The following is a 22,500-nucleotide window of genomic DNA, read 5'->3' as shown; positions in this document are numbered from 1 at the left end:
CTCCCTCCTTCCTTCTCTCCTCCCCTCTTACATTCTCTTACATTCTCCTTCTTTCTCTCACTTTTTCCTTCCAACCATCTGCTTAGTCTCCTCTTCTTCCCTCCTTTTTCCCTTCCCTCTTCCTCCTGTTTTGCTTCCTTTCTCTCCCTCCCTTCATTTTTACCTCCTTCCTCCTCTTCCTCTTCCTCCCTCCTTGCTTCCTCTCTTCTTTCTCACCTTTCTTTTTTGTTTCCTATTTTTCTTCCCTCACGTTTATCTCCTTTCTCCGTCCCCTCTTCCTTCCTTCCTTCCTCCCTTCCTCCCCTTCTTTTCTTCCTACTTCCGTTCCTCCCTTTTTAACCTCCCCGCCACACTTAATTCCTTCCTTCCTTTCGCACCTCCTCCTCCTCTTCTTCCCTCCTCTTCTTTCTCCTCCTTCCCCTTCTTTTATAACTATTTCCTTGCCTTCCTTCCTCCTCTACTCCCTCGCAAAATAGACCCTCCTCCTCCTCCTCCTCCTCCTCGCCTTTGTTAAGTGCTATAAGGGAAGCTAACGGAAGGAAGAAGAGGCCTGGGGAGGAGGAGGAGGAGGAGGAGGAGGTATTTTATTGAGATATGTTGTGAAGCTTTTAATATTGAAAACCATAAAGTGAGAATCAAGCTTGCCTTTTGTGTTGTTGTTGTTGTTGTTGTTGTTGTTGGTGGTGGTGGTGGTGATGGTGTTGTTGTTGTTGTTGTTGGTGGTGGTGGTGGTGACTGCAAGGGTGTATTGTGTAGACTGCCTCTCCCTTTTTCCTTCCTTCCTTCATTCTTTCTTTCCTTCCTTCATCCCTTCCATCCTTCATTACCTAATTCACTTTCCTTCCTTCACTTTTTCCTCCCTTTCTTTCTTTTCACTCCCTCCCACCCCCCTTCACTCCCTTCCTTCCTTCCCTACTTATTTTTTTCCTTCATTAATTCACTCTCCTTCCTTCCCCTTTTCCTTCCTTCCGTTCTTCCTTCCTCCCTCCCTCCCTAATTAATTCACTCTCCTTCCTTCGCCTTTTCCTTCTTTCTTTCCGCTCTTTCTTCCTTCCTTACTTCCTTCCTCCCTCCCTCCCTCCCTCCCTCCTTCTTTCCCTCGCTCAGACCTTTACCTGCAGTGTACCTGTAATTTGTGGTCAGCCTCCCTCATTAATTACCGTCTGACCTTTCTACCTTCCTTCCCTCCCTCCTCTCCTTCCTCTTCTCCCTTTCCTCCCTTCTCCTTCCCTCCTTCCTCTCTTTGTTCATGTTTCTTTTCTTGGTTCGTCTTTCTCCTTCTTCTTTCACCCTATCTCCTTTCTTTCCTTCTTTATTCCTGTCTTTCTTTGGTGGTTTATTTATTTCCTCCCTCCTCCTTTTTCTCCTTCTCTCTGTTCGTGTTCCTCTCTTCCTGCATCGTCTTCTTTCCTTCTGTCCTTTTTTTTCTTTCTTTTCTTTTTTCCTACTTTCGTCTTATCTCCTTTTCTTTCCTTCCTTGTTTATTTATTTCTGCCCTCCTTCCTTCCTTCCTTCCTTTTTTCTGTATTTCTTTCTTCCTTCCTTCATTTTTTTATATATTTTCACGAAAGTGCAGACTGTATTTGCTCTCTCTCTCTCTCTCTCTCTCTCTCTCTCTCTCTCTCTCTCTCTCTCTCTCTCTCTCTCTCTCTCTCTCTCTCTCTCTCTCTCTCTCTCTCTCTCTCTCTCTCTCTCTCTCTCTCTCTCTCTCTCTCTCTCTCTCTCTCTCACATAATCGTCGTTTTCATCATCGTCATCGTCGTCGCTCTTCTATTTTTAGCCCTCCTCCTCCTCCTCCTCCTCCTTTTCCGTACAGGTATTGACAGCCGTGCGAATACCCTCCCCCTCTCCTCCTTCTCCTCCTCCTCTTCTTCCTCCTCTTCCTCCTCCTCCTTCTCCTTCTCCTCCTCCTCCTCCTCCTCCTCCACGACCGCCATTAAAACGAAATATGCTCCCTTTTCGTCGGTTCCCTATTCTTCTTCTTCTTCTTCTTCTTCTTCTTCTTCTTCTTCTTCTTCCTCTTCTCTTTAAGCGCCATCGATTCCTCTTGTGTTGCTAATGGATGTCCGACCGAGGAAGAAGAAGAAGAAGAAGAAGAAGAAGAAGAAGAAGAAGAAGAAGAAGAAGAAGAAGAAAAGGATATTATGCAAGAGAAACAAGAGAACGTAAAATATAGAAAAAAATAAACATAGAAGAAAGAGAAGAAAAAATAGAAAAAAGAACGTTGAAAAAGAAGAAGAAGAAGAAGAAGAAGAAAAAAAAAAAGATTACAAAACGACCCACTGACTTCGATTCATTATCACTCATATTAGATAACAGAGAGAGAGAGAGAGCACATTTCTCATACATTCGGAGTCTGCGTGCTAAGTTGAGACACATTGCCACTATGTTAAACCGAATGTCAATGTTTTCTTTTTCTACTCACAATGTATCGGTTATTCCCTTCCTACTTTATGCGGGAAGGGAGTGATTTGATGTGTTTTATCTGTACTTATATATATTTGTTCATTTCTTTTGTTTGTTTTTTCTCTTAGTCTTTTATCTAGTGTTTTTCTTTCTTCTTCGTTCGTATCGGGTTATTATGTGGTATCTTTTTTTTCATTCTTCCAGTTTTTATTATTTTTCATTTTTTCTCCAGTCATTTCATTTTTTTTTTTCATTTTCCTTTCGTATTTTTATTTTTTATTGTATTATTGTTTTATTTTCATTCTTTCAGTCAGTGTTTATTTTTTTCTTTCACTTTTTTTTCTATATTGTTTTCTATTCCTTCATTTTTTGCAATTATTCCTTTCATTTTCTTTCATTTCCCTTTCGTATTTTCTTTCTTATTGAATATTGTTTTAATCTCATTCTTTCAGTGTTTATTATTTTCTTTCATTTTTATTGTATGTCGTTTTCTATTCCTTATTTTTTTTCAATTATTCCTTTGATTTTTTTTTTCATTTCCCTTTCTTATTTTTTATTGCATTTTTGTTTTGTTTTCATTCTTTCATTTTTTATTATTTTTTTATCGTTTTTTCGTATTTTGATTTTCTATTCCTTCATTTTTTGCTATTATTCCTTTCATTTTTTTCATTTCCCTTTTACATTTTCATGTTTTTATCGTATTTTGTATTATTTTCATTTTTTCATTTTGTATAATTTTTTTCGTTTTTTCGTATGTTGATTTTCTATTCCTTATATTTTTTTCTATTGTTATCCGTTTTTTTTTATTTAGTTTTGTTACTGTTCTTCTGCCTCCTTCTCTATCATCATCATCATCATCTCCTCCTTCTCCTTTCATTTTTTTTCCTTTTCCTTTTCTATTTTCATTTTTTATATTGTATTCGTAATGTAGTTTTTTTTATATCGGATTTGTATTTTTATTTTACTCCTCCTCCTCCTCCTCCTCCTCCTTTTCCTCTACAACTGTCGCCGCGTGAGGTCAGGGAGAATGATGGGGAGGACTTGTAGCTAATGGGGAGGAGATGGGAGGAGGAAATAAGAGGAGGAAGGGACTCTCTCTCTCTCTCTCTCTCTCTCTCTCTCTCTCTCTCTCTCTCTCTCTCTCTCTCTCTCTCTCTCTCTCTCTCTCTCTCTCTCTCTCTCTCTCAGTCTCTTTCTTTCTGTCGAGTTCCCGTTTATTATTTAGCGAAGTTCCTCCTTTTGTTCCACGTCTTTTATGAATTTTACTTGGTTATCATGTTAATATTAGCTTGTTGTCACTTCCTCCTTCCTCCCTTTCATCCCCTCTTCTTCCCCTCCTCTTTCTCCCTTTACTTTGTCTTCCCTTCCACTTCCTTTCCCTTCAGTTGCCCATCCCATCTTCCCTTTCCTTTTCCTTTCCGTCACTTTTCCATTTCCTCATCTTCTCTTGCCCTCCTCTCTCCTTTCCTTCTTTCCTTTCTTCACTACGCGTAATACTCTCCTTTTTCTTTCCATACTTTGTCCTCCCATCCCTTTCCTTCCCCTCAGTTTCCCATCTCATCTTCCCTTTCCTTTCCCTTCCCCTCACTTTCCCGTTTCCTCGTCTTCTTTCCTTTCCTCACAGCGCATACTATCTTTTCCTTTCTCCTGTTCTTCTATTTCTTTTTCTTTCTGTTTCTCATAATTTATTCTCTGTTTCCTTCTCTCTCCTTTCATGTTATCGCTTCTCTTGCCTTCGTTTCACTTTCCCTTCGTCTTTCCTTTCAAAAAATCTAAGTTGTTTTTTCTCCTCTTTTCGTTATATTCATTCTTGTCTTCTTGTTCAGCTTTTCATCGCTTGTTTATCCTCCTGTCTCACCTTTTTTTTCCCTTCCCTTGCCCTTATCTCACTTTCCCTTCCTTTTTCTTCACTAAATCTAAGTTCTTTTCCCTTCCTTTTTTTGTTTTCTATTCATTCCGCTCTTTCTGTTTTTTTATAATTTCATCACTTGTTTTCTTCTTTCTCTCATCTTCCTTTCTTATCATATTTCCTTCCTCTCCTTTCTCCTCAAAGCCTAAATTCTCATCCCTTCTCTTGTTGTTTTCTATTCCTTCCTGTGCTTCTGTTTCTCATCCTTTCCATCAATTATTTTTCTTATCCTTTTCATCCCTCCTTCCCATTCTCTTCTTTACTCTCTCTCTCTCTCTCTCTCTCTCTCTCTCTCTCTCTCTCTCTCTCTCTCTCTCTCTCTCTCTCTCTCTCTCTCTCTCTCTCTCTCTCTCTCTCTCTCTCTCTCTCTCTCTCTCTCTCTCTCACTTTTCTACACTTCTTTTTTTTTTATCCCTTTCTATCACTGCTAACCTCCTCCTTCCCTTTTTTCGCCCCCTTCTATCTCTTCTATTCTCTTCCCTCCCCTTTCTTCCTCCCGTTTTATCTCTTAGCCTTTTCTTTCCCCTTTTTTCCCCTCTTATCTCTTCTCCTCTCTTCCTTACCCGTTTCTCGTCCCCTTCTCTCTTCTGTCGTCTTTTCTCCCCATTCTTCGTCCCTTTTTCTTCCCTCTTAAGTTTTTGAATGGGCAGAGAAAGGGTTTTATTTTTTTTCTCTGTCAAAGTTTCATGAAATATTGACTTTGTGGCGTGGGAGGTGAGAGGGAGGGTGATAGGAAAGTTTTTTTTTTCATTCTCTCTCTCTCTCTCTCTCTCTCTCTCTCTCTCTCTCTCTCTCTCTCTCTCTCTCTCTCTCTCTCTCTCTCTCTCTCTCTCTCTCTCTCTCTCTCTCTCTCTCTCTTTTTCTTTTCTATGATATGTGTGCATGAGTAGGAGAAGGGAAGAGAAGAGAAAGGAAAGGAAAGGAAAGGAAAGGAAGGGAAAGGAAGAAATTTGAAAGAAATAAAGAAGGAAGGAAGGAAGGAAGGTGAAAGAAAGAAAGAAAGAAGGACTATTGAATGGAAGAAAGAATGAACAGAAGAAAGAAAGAAAGAAGGAAGGAAAGAAAGGAAAATAGAGGAATAGGAGAGGAAAAATAGAAGAAAAGAAAGAATGGAGGAAAAGAAGAGAGAAAAAAGAGAGGGAATGGAGGAATATACCTTAACACTACCCACCACTCCCTCCCTCCCTCCCTCCCGGCGGCCATCATTCGGGATAATAAGCAAAACTTGAGGCCATAAATTATGAAGTTTTTCGGATCAATCAATCATGGAGTCGCGTTAGCCGGGAACTCTTTAAACGATGAGGCTGGAACGGACGGGGAAAATGAATGGAAGGGAAGGGTGAAGAAGGGAAGAAGGAGAGGAGAGTGGGGGAGAAGGAAGGGTGAATGAGGGAGAAGGAAAGGTGTGTGTGCATAAGGAAGGGTGAATGAGGGAGAAGGGAGAATTGTGACGTGGAAATTGAATGCAAGAGGAGAGGGAAAAAGGGAAGAAGAAGAGATGGAAAATGAGGAGGAAAATGAAGGAAGGGAAGGACGGGTGGGTCGATAAATAGATGAAGAAGATGAAGAAGACGAAAGTGAGGAAAGAGAACGTGAGGCTGAATTCGGGAGGAGTGAGTGAGAGAAGGAATGAATGAATAGACAGATAAGGTGAACTAGTGAATAAGGGAGGAAGTGATAGAAGGAAGGAAGGAGGAAGAGAGAGGGAGGGATGAATAAATGGATAAGATAAAAAAGCGAAAAGGAATAGCGAAGTAGTTAGGAGTGGAGGGAGTGAATGCATAAATAAGGGAGTGAGGGAGTGATTATTGATGGAGTGAGGGAGATATAGAGAGTAAAGGGAGAGAAAGACGGAGTGAGGAGGGAGAGAAGTGAGAGGAGAGAGAGAACTGTAAAAAAGAAGATAGAGAAGAAGTGAGATTGAAAGACAGGTAGAAACAGAAAAAGGGAGAGTAAGAATGAGTGAAAGAGGGAGAGAGAAAAAGATAAAGTAAGAGGGAGTGAAAGAGAGACAGAAAAAGAGAGGGTAAGAGTGAGTGAAAGAGGGAGAGAGAAAAAGGGAGAGTAAAAGTGAGTGAAAGAGGGAGACAGAGAAAGAGAGAAAATGAAGAATGGACAGAAGAAAGTAAGACCAAGTAGGAATGTAAAGAAAGAAAATGAAGAAGGAATTATTAAGAAGGTGAGTGGAAAGAAAGAGATAAAGACAGAAAAGGAGAGAACAGAATGAGGGAAAGAAAGAAAGAAAGAAAAAAAATGAAAAACAGACAGAAGAAAGTAAGACCAAGAAGGAATATAAAGAAAGAAAATGAAGAAGGAATGATTAAAAAGGTGAGTGGGAGAGAAAGAGATAAAGACAGGAAAGGAGAGAACAGAATGAGGGAAATAAAGAAAGAAAAAAATTGAAGAGTTGACAGAGGAAAGTAAGACTGAGAAGGAATATAAAGAAAGAAAATAAAGAAGGAATGATTGAAAAATAAGAAGGTGAGTGGAAGAGAAGGAGAGAAAGACAGGAAAGGAGAGAACAGAGTGAGGGAAAGAAAGAAAGAAAAAAAAAACGGAGGGAAGCAACGAGAAAGGAGAAAAGAGAATATTAAAAAAGATTATAGAAACTGACTAAGGAGGGAGTGAGATAAATAGAGATAGACAAGAAAAAGAGAAAATGAAGGAGGAAGAATATTAAGAAAGAAAATGCACAAAAAGAGTGACTATGCAGGTAAGTGAAAGGGAAAGGCAGGTATAGGGAATGAAAGGGAGAGTGAGTGAGGGAGTGAGGGAGTCGATGGATGGTTGTGAGAGAGTGAGAGTGAGAGAGTGAGTAATGATGTGAGAGAAAATTAATGACTTTATACGTGTGGGAAATGTGTGTGATATTGTGGACACCTTGCTTTATTGTGTGTGTGTGAGAGAGAGAGAGAGAGAGAGAGGACTGAGGAAAGTAAAAAGAAAGAAAATAGAGAAGGAATGAGTAAGAGAGAAAAAAAAGATGTAGAGAAAGAGAAAAAAGAGAGAGAGAATGCAGGTCTTTCACTGTGATGTATGTATGATGTATTTGTAAGGGTTTGTGTGTGTGTGTGTGTGTGTGTGTGTGTGTGTGTGTGTGTGTGTGTGTGTTCAGGTAAGCAAGGTGTGCCAGGTTCCTTCTCGTCCCCAATTAACCTTGGAAGGACAGGAGCCACGATCAATACCACCACCACCACCATCTCCACCACCACCACCACCACCATCTCCACCACCACCACCACCACCACCACCACCACCACCACCACCACCACCACCACCACCACCACCACCACCACCACCACCACCACCACCACCACCACCACCCACACCACCACCACCACCACCCACACCACCACCACCCCCAACACCACCACCCACAACACCACCAACCCCACCAACACCAACACCAACACCACTTCAACCACCACCATCACCTTCCCACTACTTCCCACCTACTATCATCACCAAAACTACCTACTATATCGCTCAACAACAAGAAATTCGTAACAATCACCACTACAAGCCCTCACCACCATCACTATCACCACCACCACCACCACCACCATCTCGGCTTCCAATCAGGACTGTTTAAACTCATGTATTTAAATGACCAAATAATGAGAGAGAGAGAGAGAGAGAGTTAATTCCCATTGATCTGAAACGCACCTTTATGAACATGACTTTCCCTCCTTTCCTCCTCTTCTCCTCCTCCTCCTCTTACTCCTACTCTTCCTCCTCCTCTTCTCAAATTCGTGGAGGTGTGTGAGGCAGCCCCGTCTTCTCCCCATCAAACCTAACAAGTGTACTAACTCCTCCTCCTCCTCCTCCTCCTCCTCCTCCTCCTCCTCCTCCTCCTCCTCGCCTAGCTACTGAAGCCCCAGCATGTTGTCATTCACTCCCCCCGACTCCACTTCCCCCCCTTCTCCTCCTCCGCCTCCCTTCCTCCCTTCTCCTCCTCCTCCTCCTCCCTTCCCCCCCTTCTCCTCTGCCTCCTTTCCCCCTTCCTCCCTTCTTCCTCTTCCCCTTCATCAGTAATACTACACACACAACCTCGATTGCGTTTTCTGTTACCTGTCTTAAAGGGAGGCTTGCGTAAGGTATTGTATCCCTTCTTATCTCCATCTTCTTCCTCGTTCTTCCTCCTCCTTTTTCTCCATTTTCCTCTTTTCTTCCTGTTTTTGCTCCCTCAGGTTTGTGTTGGTTCTGTTTTCTAATTATGTTTTCCTTCTCTTCCTTTTCATCATATTCTTTTGGTTTTATTTTCCTTCTTATCTGTTTTTTATTTCGTCTTCTTTTCCTCATTTTCCGTTGTCTTGTATTATTTTATTTCTCATGTATTCCCTTCTGTTCCTTTTTATTTCCTTTCTTGCTCTTCTTTTCCTCCTCCTCTTCCTTCTCCAACTTCTCTATCTTCTTTTCCTCTGTTTTTATTTTCATTTCTCATCGTTTTCTTCCTATTGCTTTGTCTTCTTTCTTGCTGCCTTTTTCTTCCTCTTCCTTCTCTTCCTTCTCCTTTCTCATCTACTTTTCCTTTTCCTCCTCCGTTTTTTTGGTCTTGTTTTCTTTCATAACGTTTTACTTTATTCCTTTTATCTCCCTTGCTGATTTTCTTTTCCTCCTCCTCCTCCTCCTCCTCCTCCTCCTCCTCCTGTTCTTTCTTCTCCAGGTGGAAGGAAAAGAGAATACGAAGGTAAAGTATTATACATTACAAAGGAACGAAGGAGGGAGGGAAGGAGAGAGGGAGGGAGGGAGGGGGAGGAGAGGGTGAGAGGAGGGAGGGGGGGCGAAGTAGGTAAGGCAGTCTATTTTTAGATTATTCAATAGGAACCAGGAGAGGGGAGGGTTGGAAGGCAAGTGGGGAGGAGGGAGGAGGAAAGGGAGAGGAAGGTAAGGGGAAAGAAGGGAAGGTAAGGGGAAGGGAGGGAAGGGAGAGGAAGGTAAGAGGTGACAAGGAAAGGGAGAGGAAGGTAAGGGGTGGCAAGGAAAGAGAGAGGAAGGTAAGAGGAAGGAAGGGAAGGGAGAGGAAGGTAAGGGGAAGGAAGGATAGGAACAGGAAGGTAAGGATTGGCAAGGAAGGAGTGTGAAGAAAAAGGAAGAGGAGAGAAAGACAACGGAAGGAAACAGAGGAAGAGAAGGTTGAAAAGGAAAAGGTAATGAAAGAGAACAGGAGGAAAAGGAGGAACAAGGAAGGTAAGAAAGAGGAAGGGAAAGGAAGAGAAGATGAAGAAGGAAAAACGAATGGAAATGAAAGCAAAGAGGAAAGGAAGTTAAAATGAAGGAAAGGAATGGAAAGAAAGTGGAATGGAAGGAAGAAAAGAATAGGATGAAAAATGAAATGAAGGGGACGAAAGGAAATGAAAACAAAGAGGAAAGGAAGGGAATTTAAAATGAAGGAAAGGGATGGAAAGAAAGTGGAATGGAAGGAAGAAAAGAATAAAAAGATGAAAGGAAAGGAAACGGGAGGAAAGGGAGGAAAGAAAGGAAAGCAAAGGGAGGAAAGAAAGGAAAGCAAAGGGAGGAAAGGAATAAAAAGACAGGAAAGGAGAGAAAGGAGAGAGAGAGAGAGAGAGAGAGAGAGAGAGAATGAATGAAAGAAATTAGAGAAACAGGATAAAAGGCTAAGTTCTGTTTTTGGGAGAAATAGAGAGGAGGGAGGTCGAGGCGTGAATGGGGAAATTTGGGACACTTGGGGATTGGGGATGTAAATATTGGGCGATACTTCCCCTAATCTTCCTCCCCATCCTTCCTCTCCATCCTTCATCAACCTTAATAAAATAGTGTGAAAAATGATGTGAATTGATTGTATCGACGAGAGAGAAATTGAAATTGAAATACATTACAAAATCAATGAAGGTCAAAATCGGCATAAACGTAGCACACACACACACACACACACACACACACACACACACACACACACACACACAGAGAGAGAGAGAGAGAGAGAAGCAGCACAGATAAGCTACAAAAAACGATGAAAAATAAAGAGAAAAAAGTATAAGAGAAAGAATGACGTTTAAAGTTCTTATCGTCGTTATGGAGGTCAAGAGTCTGGTGTTTATTGGTCGAGGTCCCGAAGGAAGGAGGTCACGAAGGAAGGAAGGAAGAAAGAAGAAAAGGGAGAAACGAAAAGAAAATAATGGAAAAGGGGAAGAAAAGGTACATAGCAAATTAAGAAATGAAGGAAGGAAGATGTGAAAAAGAAAAATGGAAATGAAATGAATGAAGAAATGGGACAAAAATAGAGAAATAATAGGAGAATGATGGAAAATGAATAAATGAAGAGAACGGAAGAAATTGGAAGAGGAAAAAATCGGAGTACAACAAAGGAGAGAAAGGACGAAATAAACAAAGAAAAAGGGAAGTAAAGGAGCGAAAGAAAGGAGGAGATGAACGGAGAAAGAAGAGGGAAGAAAAAGAAATGAAGGAAGACGGATGGAAAAAAAACATGAAAGGAAAAGGAAAAGAAAGGTTGGAGGATCAAGAAAAAAAATAATTAGAAAGAAGAAATTAACGACCAAAGGAGGGAAAATGAGGGAAAAGTAAGAATATTAAGTAAAGAAAGTAAGAGAGAAGTAGAAACAGAATAAGATAAAAGAAATAGGAAAAGGAAGCAGGGTGGAATAAATGAAAGTAAGCTACGGGAAAGGAAGAAAAGGAATAGATAAAACGAAGAAGAAAAAGAAGTACACGAAAAGAAAACAAACAAGACAAACCAGATAAAACTCGATGCTTTGTAAATATTTATCGAGATGTTATTTTTTTCCTCTTTTCCTCTCAAACCAAGACGTCGATTTGTCCTCCTTCCACCTGCAGTAACGGAAGAGGAGGAGGAGGAGGAGGAGGAGATAGATTAGATTCTGGAGAGGAAAGTGGAGGAGTAGATACAGATGGATGAGGAGGAGGAGTGAAGGAGGAGGAGGAGGAGGAGGAGGGAGAGTTAACCTGGCCATGTGCAGAAATTTAAGTAAACTGTTTACCTCAAGTCCTTACGTAAGTGCAATTCCTCTTCTTCTTCTTCTTCTTCTTATCGCAGTACGTTTCAATTTTCTCTCCTTTACTCTCTCTCTCTCTCTCTCTCTCTCTCTCTCTCTCTCTCTCTCTCTCTCTCTCTCTCTCTCTCTCTCTCTCTCTCTCTCTCTCTCTCTCTCTCTCTCTCTCTCTCTCTCTCTCTCTCTCTCCACTTGGTATTCTCATTTTCTTCTCATTCATCACCCACGAGTTGCCTGATGTTGATGATGATGATGAATAGGAGGAGGAGGAGGAGGAGGAGGTAAGTAAGATTGAAACGCTAAGAGTGACGCAAATGAGTAAGATGCTGAGAGAGAGAGAGAGAGAGAGAGATTTTTTTTTACTTATGTGTACGTCAGTAATTAAGCTTCGACGTGATTCATAATTAAGGTGTGTGTGTGTGTGTGTGTGTGTGTGTGTGTGTGTCAGAGGTTATGTACACTCTCTCTCTCTCTCTCTCTCTCTCTCTCTCTCTCTCTCTCTCTCTCTCTCTCTCTCTCTCTCTCTCTCTCTCTCTCTCTCTCTCTCTCTCTCTCTCTCTCTCTCTCTCTCTCTCTCTCATCTCTTTGTTGAGCAACTTGTAGACTTGTTTTTTTTTTTTTTTTTAGATTATTTTTAGTCCACTTGTTATTTTTTTTTTTTTATTAGTGGAGACTCAAAATGGCGACTTCGTTTTCGTCTTATATATATTTTTTGAGCATTTCTATATTCTCAGGTTTTTGTATTTCTTCATGTCAAAATTTTCTTATACATGTTATTTTCTTATACATTTATTTATTCCATTTTTCTGTCTTGTTTCATCATTACTTACGTTATCATATTTTTCTTGTACTCATTTTACGCCATTTATTTATTCTTTATTTTTTTTCATTTTCGTTTATGTATTTTTCCCTTTTTTTCTTTCGTAAATTGAGTAATGCTATTTTCTTATATATATTTTTTACGTTATTTTCTTTCCACGCCAATTTTTCTCAACCCTTTTTTCATATTTCATTTTTTGTATTTATTTTTTCTGTCATAAATTGAGTTATTTTGTGAGTCTTTAATTTTGCCTTCATGGTTATCTCAAATTCCAAGCTTGATGCATGTGTACCGCAGTGTGTGTGTGTGTGTGTGTGTGTGTGTGTGTGTGTGTGTGTGTGTGTGTGTGTGTGTGTGTGTGTGTGTTTCCAGGGCATGTGCGTTTCATCCCTTGATTAAATTAAAAGATTCCATTTTTTTTTCATCCTCCATAAAAATGAAAAAGAAAATTGTGAAGTTGGGAATATGGAACAGACTGCGAAGAGAAAGAAGGAATAAAGGAGAATGAGAAAAGTGGAATGGAAACGATGAAAAAAATGTGGAAGTGAATTAAAACGGAAGAAAGGAGATAAAAGAAAGAAATAACAAGGAAGAGAGAAAGAAAAATGGGAAAGAGTAGAGAGAGGGAAAGGAGATAAAAGAAAGAGATAACACAGATGAGAGAAAGAAAAATGGGAAAGAGTAGAGAGAGGAAAAGGAGATAAAAGAAAGAAATAACAAGGAAGAGAGAAAGAAAAATGGGAAAGAGTAGAGAGAGGGAAAGGAGATAAAAGAAAGAAATAACAAGGAAGAAAGAAAGAAAAATGGGAAAGAGTAGAGAGAGGAAAAGGAGATAAAAGAAAGAAATAACAAGGAATAGAGAAAGAAAAATGGGAAAGAGTCGAGAGAGGGAAAGGAGATAAAAGAAAGAAATAACAAGGAAGAAAGAAAGAAAAATGGGAAAGAGTCGAGAGAGGGAAAGGAGATAAAAGAAAGAAATAACAAGGAAGAAAGAAAGAAAAATGGGAAAGAGTCGAGAGAGGGAAAGGAGATAAAAGAAAGAGATAACAAAGATGTGGGTAGAAAAAATGCAGAAGAGTAGAGAGAAAGACAGGACAGTTTACGAACGAGAAAAACGGACAAAGAGGAAGAAAGCAAATTGTAAGAGGAGGAAGAGAATGCCGGAATCGATAAGGAAGGAGGAGAATGAATGGAGCGTGAAGGTATAAGGCAAGAAAGCAGAGAGTAAAGGAAAGGAGTGAAGGAGGAGGGAAGAAGGAACAAACGAGGCAATAGGAGGAAGAAGGAAGCAAATAAGAAAATACATAATGAAAAAAAAGGTGAAGAAGAATTAAAAAGAGAAATGAAAAGGGTAAAAAGAAAAGAAAGAAGCAACGTAAAGGAGTAGATATGAAGGGAGTATTAAAGAAAGGAAGGGGAAATAGTAGAAAGTAAGGAAGGAGGGAAGTGAAAGAAGGTGCAAGCATAAGTAATAAAGGAAGAAAGAGAACTGAAGAAAGAGGAGACAAAAATGAAAAGTGAAGAAGGGAAAGGAAGAAGAAAGAAAGGAGGAAGAGGTGAAAATATAAAAATACGTGAACGAGTTAAAAGAATGAGGAAGAGGAGAATAGGAAGAACAAAGAGAGAGAGAAAGAAGAACAAAAAAGGGATAAAATGGGAGTATAGTGAAGAAGGGATAACATGGAATAAAGGTCAAAGGAGGAGGAGGAGGAGGAATGGAGGAAGAGAGGAGGAAAAGTAAGGAAGGAAGGAAGGAGAGAGGAGGAAGGCCGCCGTGAGAAGGTTTTGCTGTCCTAAATGTCCGGGGTCGCCAGCACACCCCCCCCACCCACCACCGTGTCTCTCTCTCTCTCTCTCTCTCTCTCTCTCTCTCTCTCTCTCTCTCTCTCTCTCTCTCTCTCTCTCTCTCTCTCTCTCTCTCTCTCTCTCTCTCTCTCTCTCTCTCTCTCTCTCTCTCTCTCTCTCTCTCTCTCTCTCTCTCTCTCTCTCTCTCTCTCTCTCTCTCTCTCTCTCTCTCTCTCTCTCTCTCTCTCTCTCTCTCTCTCTCTCTCTCTCTCTCTCTCTCTCTCTCTCTCTCTCTCTCTCTCTCTCTCTCTCTCTCCTTCGCCCACCTGCCGCCTTTTCCTGCCACGCCCCTGCCCCACCCTTACACACACACACACACACACACCAGGAGTTGAATTGAGGTCAGCGTTTTGTGAATGTGGGGGAGAATTTATTTTTGGTGTTAAGTGTGTGATAGTAGTGGTAGTAGTAGCTGTAGTAGTGGTAGTAGTAGTAGTAGTAGTAGTAGTAGTAGTAGCAGTAGTAGTAGTAGTAGTAGTAGAAGAAAAAGAATAAGAAAAAAAAGTAGTTGTCAAAATTGGTGTAGATTTTGGTAGATTAAACTCAAGATTGGAGAGTAGATTGAGGTGGTGGTTCCCGTGGTGATGATGGTGGTGGTGGTAACAAGGGAAGGGGGGGGGGGTGCTGGGAGGGAAATAGGAGTGAGGGGGTGGGGAGAGGGTCGTTTTTTGGGGGGGTTAACAGGGGGTAGGTCGTGCAGGTCTTGATTACAGGTTATTACCAGGTAACATACGAGGCAGGCCATGCTCTCTCTCTCTCTCTCTCTCTCTCTCTCTCTCTCTCTCTCTCTCTCTCTCTCTCTCTCTCTCTCTCTCTCTCTCTCTCTCTCTCTCTCTCTCTCTCTCTCTCTCTTTAGTGCGTTCTCTTTCGCATATCCCTCTTTACACACACACACACACATACACACACACACACACACACACACACACACACACACTTTATCTCTATTAGGTCATATGCGTCCCCCCCTCCCCCCCCTCCCCCCTCTCTACCTTCGCCTGGATGGAAACGGCAACTCGGTAGATTAAATTGATTCAGGTGTGATGGATGATGATAGATTAGATGAAGTGGTAGTAGTAGTAGTAGTAGTAGTAGTAGTAGTAGTAGTAGTAGTAGTAGTAGTAGTAGTAGTTGGAGCAGTGAATAGCGGGTTTTTTTTTTTTTCATTATTATTTTCTTTTTTTTATGCCTTTGAACTGTCTCCTTTGGTGTAAAAAAAAAGTAGTAGTTATTTTTGTTTTTGTTGTTTACACTCGTCTTCTTTCCCTCTCTCTCTCTCTCTCTCTCTCTCTCTCTCTCTCTCTCTCTCTCTCTCATCTTCAGTTTCTCCTCTCATTTTTCTCCCCTTCTTCTTCCCTCTTCACCCTCATTCTTTAACCCCTTCATCTTATTTGTCTGTTCTCTGTGCCATATCTTTCTCCTCCCCAACTTTATCTCATCTCATTCGTCTCTCTTCATTCTCCCCTCTCATCTCTCCTCTATTCATTCCCTCTCATTCCTCAATTCTCCCCTCTCTGTGTCCTCTCTTTTCTCTTCTAACTCTTCCCTTTACGTTCCTTCCTTCCCTCTCATTCTCTCTCTCATACCCTCTTATTTCTCCCCTTTCCATTCCTTCTCATTCTATACTTTCCTCCCTCATTCTCATTTCTCTCTGTCTTCATTCTCTTTCCTTCTCACTTTTCCCTTTTCAGTCCTTCCTACTCATACCTTCCCTATCATTCCCTCTCTTTCCTCCCCTTTCATTCCTCCCCCTCCCCTTTTTGTGTCCTTTTTCTCCTCCCATTCCACTTCCTCTCTCATTTTCCCCTCGCATTCCTCCCCTCTCATTCCTTCCCTCTCATTCCTGCTTTCTCATTCCTTCCCTCTCATTCCTCCCCTCTCATTCCTTTCCTCTCATTCCCTCTCATTCCTTTCCTCTCCTTCCCTCGCATTCCTCCCCTCGTCCTCGGTTTCGCCATTGTCTCGTCGACCTTCCGGATGTCTCTCGAGGTCCTCAAACGCGTCTCTTGCAGTGCTCCTCCTCCTCCTCCTCCTCCCTCTCCTGTTGTCTGGTCTCCATCGTCGTTTCTCTTCCTCCTCTTCCTCTTCATCGTCTTCATCACCATCATCATTTCTTTTCTTTTTTTCTTGTTCTTGTTCTTCTGGTTCTTCCTCCTCCTCTTCTTCTTTTACTTGTTCTTCTTCTTTTCTTCTTCTTTTTCCTCTTGTTCTTCTTTCTTCTTCTTCTTCTTCTTCTTCTTCTTCTTTTACTGCAGTTTTTTCTCCTTTTATTCTTTCTATTAATTTTTTTCTTTATTTTCTTGTTTATTTTCTATTTATTTTCCTTCCATTTTTTCCCTTTTCTTCCTGTCCCCTTTTCTTTTTTTTTCCCTCCCTCCTTTCCATCTTCCTTAATTCCTGATATTGTTTCTGCTTCTCATTCCTTCCTCCTATCTATCTATTTTTGTCATTATTTTACTATTTCTCTTGCGTTCGTAATTCTTTCCACTTATATTTCTCGTCTCATTTTCATATTTTTATCTTCTGTTCATAATATTTTCTACTCTTTGTCTTTTCTCACTCTCCTGTTGTTTTTATTTTCTTTTATATACCTTTTGCTCATAATCCTTTTCTACTTCTATTTCATTTTTTATTTTCATTCATTTCTTCTCTACCTTGTTTTTCTGTTATAATCGCTCTTCCTTTTTTTATTTCTCGTCTGCAGTTTATATCGTTAATCTTTCTTCGATTATTCACTCACGCACGCACGCACGCACCCACTCTCACACACACACACACACACACACACACACACACACACACACACTTATTCACACACTTTCATTCACACACTTTCACTCACTCACACACACATACACCAACTCACACACTCTCTTTGGCACACTCATTCACACTTACTCACTCACTCACGTACTTTCACTCACGCACTCACGTATTTTCACCCAAGCACTCACTCACGCACGCACTCACACTGACACACTAATCCATATACCTTAAACTAGTGTCATCCGCCATGGGTCAGGTATGTAGGCCGCTGATTACAGGTGAGAGAGAGAGAGAGAGAGAGAGAGAGAGAGAGAGAGAGAGAGTCTTATCAAATTTAGTCAGTGTTAAGGTCGCGTGCGGGTTTATCTAATTGTGTTGAAAAAGGGAGAGTGAGATAGAGATTGAATAAGAGATAAAGAGAGATAAGAAGGGAATTATAAGGCAGTGATGTGCATGTGGGAGCAAGCAGTGGTGTGTTGACAGGCTGGAAGGAAGACTTGATTTGACAGCCGCGAGTTATTTTTCATACTTGGTCCCGAAATATTTGTCGCGGCTGGAAAATACGTCCCACCCCTAAGATTATTAAGTTTCATACCGACACGACTTGGAAGGATTCTGTGACGACGACGACGACCTTACAACGACTCAGCCCTGCACGACTATCCTTGTAAGTTAATGACGGATAATTATTGTCTAAACGATTGGCTCGGAAATTGACGTAAGATTAAGTTATTTTCTCATTCAGTCAGTCATGTGGTCACGAAGTCAGTTGGTCGTTCAGTTTTTTGTCTATTTATAAGTTGATTAGTCAGTCAGATAATCAGTCAATCGTCAGTCATTTAATCAGTCAGTCAGTCAGTCAATCATCGGTCATTTAATCAGTCAGTCAGTCAGTCAATCATCAGTCATTTAATCAGTCAGTCAGTCAGTCAGTCAATCATCAGTCAGTCAGTCAGTCATCAGTTATTCAATCAGTCAGTCAGTCAGTCAATCATCAGTCATTTAATCAGTCAGTCAATCAATCAGTCATTAATCAGTCAGTCAGTCAGTCAATCATCAGTCATTTAATCAGTCAGTCAATCAGTCAGTCATTAATCAGTCAGTCAGTCAGTCAATCATCAGTCATTTAATCAGCCAGTCAGTCAGCCAATCATCAGTCAGTCAGTCAGTCAGTCAATCATCAGTCAGTCAGTCAATCATCAGTCAATCAGTCAGTCCGTCAGTCAATCATCAGTCATTTAATCAGTCAGTCCGTCAGTCATTCAGAAAGTTAGTTTGTTGGTGAATTATTCGGCCAGTCATTCACTCGAGTATTTAGTCAGTCAGTCAGCCAGTCAGTTAGGAAGTTTGTTTGTTTATGTCTTTGTTGGCCAGTCAATCAGTCAGTCAATCATGAATTCAATCACTTATATAGTCTGTCAGTAAGTCACTCTACGTCAGTCAATCAGTCATCATATTCATTCAGTAAGCCAGTCAGTCAAAATTACTATATGTCATGTAATTAATCACTCGATATGATATTCAGTACATCAGTCAGTAACTCAGCAAGGCATTCATTAAATAAGTCAGTCAGTCAGTAATTCAGTACGTCAGTCAGTTTGTCAGTCATTTAGCTACTCAGTTCATCAGTCAGTCAGTCAGTCGGTAAGTCAGTTAATCCGTCTGTCAGCCAGTAATTCATTCAAGTCTAGGCAGTCAGTCGGCCACTCAGTATACGTCAGTCAGTGAGTCAGTCAATCGTACCCTCGACGAGATGATGTAGAGATGAGTCACACGCCAGTCTATTGTCTCTGTGGCTCTTTTGTGACGCTGGTGGTGATAGTGGTGGTGGTGGTGGTGACAGGTAGTGGTGATAGTGGTGGTGATGGTGGTGGTGGTGGTGGTGACAGGTAGTGGTGATGGTGGTGGTGGTGGTGACAGGACGTGGTAATGACTGGCGGAAGTGGTGATAGTTGTGATGATGGTGGTGGTGATGGTGGTGACGTGATGATTATTATTTGTGATGATTGAGGTATAGGTGATGATGATAGTGAAATATATACATAAATAATTGCTTTTAACGATGAAAGAGAGAAAACAAGAAGAGGAAAAACACGAGAGAGAGAGAGAGAGAGATCTATACACACAAATATATATAGAGTTGTGATGGAGGGCAATAAGAATGGTGGTGATGGTGATGATAGTGGTGATGATGACCCGTAATAGGTGCTGTGGTGGTGATGAGTGGAGGTGACATTCTGGCGTAAAGTTATGGTGCTATTGAGCGGGCGGCAGGGAACGATTTAGTGGCAGTAGTAGTAGTAGTAGTAGTAGTAGTAGTAGTAGTAGTAGTAGTAGTAGTGGTGGTTGTATTGATGGTGGCAGGAAAGTCGTAAATTATGAGAACATTGTGGTGTGTGTGGGACGACTTTTTAAAGAGAGAGAGAACCAACGAGAGAGAGAGAGACCCGCTTCCTCTTCACGTTTCTTCTTTCACCTTGATTACCTGAGCACCAATTACGTGAGTCGATTCGCTGCGTTTTGTGACTTCAAGGCCGTTTTGCGTAAGGAGGAGGAGGAGGAGGAGGAGGAGGAGATAAATGCCCCTTCTTCAGATTGTCTATTCAGGTCATCACCACCGCGGATTTCGTACTCTCTCTCTCTCTCTCTCTCTCTCTCTCTCTCTCTCTCTCTCTCTCTCTCTCTCTCTCTCTCTCTCTCTCTCTCTCTCTCTCTCTCTCTCTCTCTCTCTCTCTTTGTGTGTGTGTGTGTGTGTGTGTGTGTGTGTGTGTGTGTGTGTGTGTCAAGAGGAAAGAGGAACCAAGAGGTCATTAGACATACGAAGGTGACGAGCAACTCTTACGTCTAATTAGGTCCATGAGGAGGAGGAGGAGGAGGAGGAGGAGGAGGAGGAGGAGGAGGAGAGCAAATTGGACGTGAAGTTAGAAGAGGAGGAGGAGGAAAAAGAGGGTAAAAGAGGACGAGTAGTAAAAGGAGGAAGAGGAAGAGGAAGAGAGAGAACCAGAGAAAGGAGGAGAGGAGGGAAACAAAGGGAAAAAGTAAGATAAAAAGAAAAATAAATCAAGAAGAAGGAAAAGAAGAAGAGAAAGAAAACAAATTAAGCTTTCAATTCACTCTTCTTTCCACTCATTTTTCTTTCCCCCTTCTCTCTCTCTCTCTCTCTCTCTCTCTCTCTCTCTCTCTCTCTCTCTCTCTCTCTCTCTCTCTCTCTCTCTCTCTCTCTCTCTCTCTCTCTCTCTCTCTCTCTCTCTCTCTCTCTCTCTCTCTCTCTCTCTCTCTCTCTTGTTTACATATTATTAGTAAGACACGTGCTAACTACGCCTTGTTGACACGTAGTTAGAACACGTGCATCCTTCATCCGGGATCTGAGAGGGCGGGAGATGAATGAGGGATGCTGTGAGAGGGAGGAGGAGGGGGGGGAGTAGTGAGAGGGAGGAGGTAAGGAGAGGTGTGTGTGAGGGGGGGGGGGGTTAGATGTATGTGTGTGTGTGTGCGTGTGTGTGTTTAGGAGTACATGAATTCAAATAAGTACTAAAGAAAAGACTATACGAGATAATGTGTTTATTTATTTTCATTTTACAACGATATATTTTTTGCATCCATCTTTTTTTTCCTTTTTTTTTGTTACATCACTGAAGGATTCGATCGTTTATTCTTCGGTTCCAGTTGAGTTGCTGTCTGTATACATGTGTTGCGTTTAGCAGAATCAATATCGTGGGAATTTTTTATTTTTATTTCACCGTATTGTGTTGCGTAAGAGGGACGGATGCGGCAACACTGTATGGCGGCCGAGTATTAAGCAACTTACACCATAATCCAGTTTTCCATATATAAATTGCTCTGTGTTTACCTGTTGATATTATGGTGTTTTTTTCCTATTTTTATCTTGTCTGTAATTTTCTGTTTATATCATGCCGTATCTTCTTATTCATGTTATGGTGTACTTTCTTATATATTCTACTTTTTTTTACTTTTCTGTTTATTAATTTATATCTTTAATTAATGGTGTTTACATAGGTGATTATAGGTGTGGTGGTGGTAGTGGTTCAGTAATAGAAGCAGGTGGAGGTGGAGGAGGAGGTGGGGAAGGAATGATATAATGTTGTTTTGACAGTGGTTGTTGTTGTTGTCGATGATAGAAGATGGAGGAGGAGGAGGAGGAGGAGAGGAGGAGGAGGAGGTGACAAGGACAACAAAAATGGCAGATTGCAGGAAGCTTGGAGAAGGAAGGAGGAGGAGGAGGAGGAGGAGGAGGAGGGAGAAGAAGAACGAAGAACAAGAACAAGAACAAGAGAGGAGGAGGAGGAGGAGGAGGAGGAGGTAAAGAGGCTTGGTGGAGGAGAACAGAAGGAGACAGACAGGCCTGGCTGGAGCGATGTATTGATTTACTGATGTGGCTCCCCCTCCCCCCCTTCCCCCTCCCCCTCCCCCTTTCCCCCTCTCCCACGTTCCCCCTTCTTCTCTTCCCCTTCCCTCACGCTCTCTCTCTCCCCCTCTCTCCCTCTCCCTCTCTCCTTTACTTTCTCTCCCCGCCTCCCCTTTTCTTTCTACCCTGTCTCTCTCTCTCCTTCCCTTGCTTCCTCTCTTACCTTTCTCCTTTTCTTCCTCTTTTCTTCTTTCTACTTTTCTTCCTCTTCCTTCTTTTTTTCGTTCTCTCTCTTCATCTACCTTACCCACTCATTCTTTCCTTCTCATTCCCTCGTTTTCTCCCTCCTTTCTCTTTTATTTCTCCATTTTTCTTCTCTATCCTTCTTATAATCCTTCGTTTCCTTCTTCTCTCCCTCTTTCTCTTCTTCCATCTTTTTTTTTCTCTCCCTTCATTCTTCTTCCTCCTCCACTTCCTTCCACTGGCTTTCCTATTCTTCCTCTACCTCCTCTTTCATCCTCCACTTTTCTCTACTTCCTCTTACTCTTCCTTTGCCTTTATTTTTTCTCCTTGCCTCCTCCTTCATCCTCCTTCTTTTTCTTCTCTTCTTCCATTTACTTCTCCACTAATCACTTTTTTCTCTTTCCTGTCCTTATTGATTTATTCCTGCTCTTCTTTTTTTTGTTGTATTACCGTATCTTCTTCTTCTTCTTCTTCTTCTTCTTCTTCTTCTTCTTCTTTTTCCCTCCACTATTTTTCTATCTTCTTCCTGCTTCCTCCACTGCCCCGCCCAGTATCTTCTCTTCCTTCCTCCTCCTCCTCCTCCTCCTCGTCCTCCTAAATCCATCCTCCATCCTTCTTCATTCATCTCCACTCCTCCATAATCCTCCCATACAATTTTTTCTCCTTTCTTTTTAATTTATACTTTTTTTTTTACAACTTAATGATATCTCCAAACTCCTCCACTATTATTATTATTATTATTACTATTATTATTATTATTATTATTATTATTATTATTATTATTATTATTATTATTATTATTATTGTTATTATTATTATTAACTGACTTTTTTTCTCTCTTTCACAGACTGGCGGAGTTATTGATGTCCGGAAGCTGAAGGTAAGATTCTCTACACCTGTAATTAACCTGTTTTTCTACATTTCTCCTTTATTCACCTTTTGGCAGTGTGTTTACCTGTCTATATCTCGTTAAAAATACATTATCTAGAGTCCAGTGTATATAGGAGGAGGAAGAGGAGGAAGAAGAGGAAGAAGAGGAGGAAGGGAAATTGCTCTCGAGGGGAAGGGCAAAGGAGGTGAGGGAGTGAAGGGAACCAGGCCGAAGGGAGCAATATTCCTTAAGCTGAAGGGAAGAAATTAAATGATGGGAAGG

The 22,500-nt window shown here is 41.2% G+C and overlaps 1 pseudogene; it reads left to right on the top strand.

Moving 5' to 3' along the window:
* The window catches only part of LOC126993276 (plasma membrane calcium-transporting ATPase 2-like), a 157,307-nt pseudogene that overhangs the window by 39,307 nt on the left and 95,500 nt on the right, over positions 1 to 22,500 (top strand).

Source organism: Eriocheir sinensis, unplaced genomic scaffold (assembly GCF_024679095.1).
Source record: "Eriocheir sinensis breed Jianghai 21 unplaced genomic scaffold, ASM2467909v1 Scaffold595, whole genome shotgun sequence".
NCBI classification, from domain to species: domain Eukaryota; kingdom Metazoa; phylum Arthropoda; class Malacostraca; order Decapoda; family Varunidae; genus Eriocheir; species Eriocheir sinensis.
The sequence above is the reverse complement of the archived record's forward strand: the minus strand, read 5'-3'. Positions and strand labels throughout refer to the sequence as shown.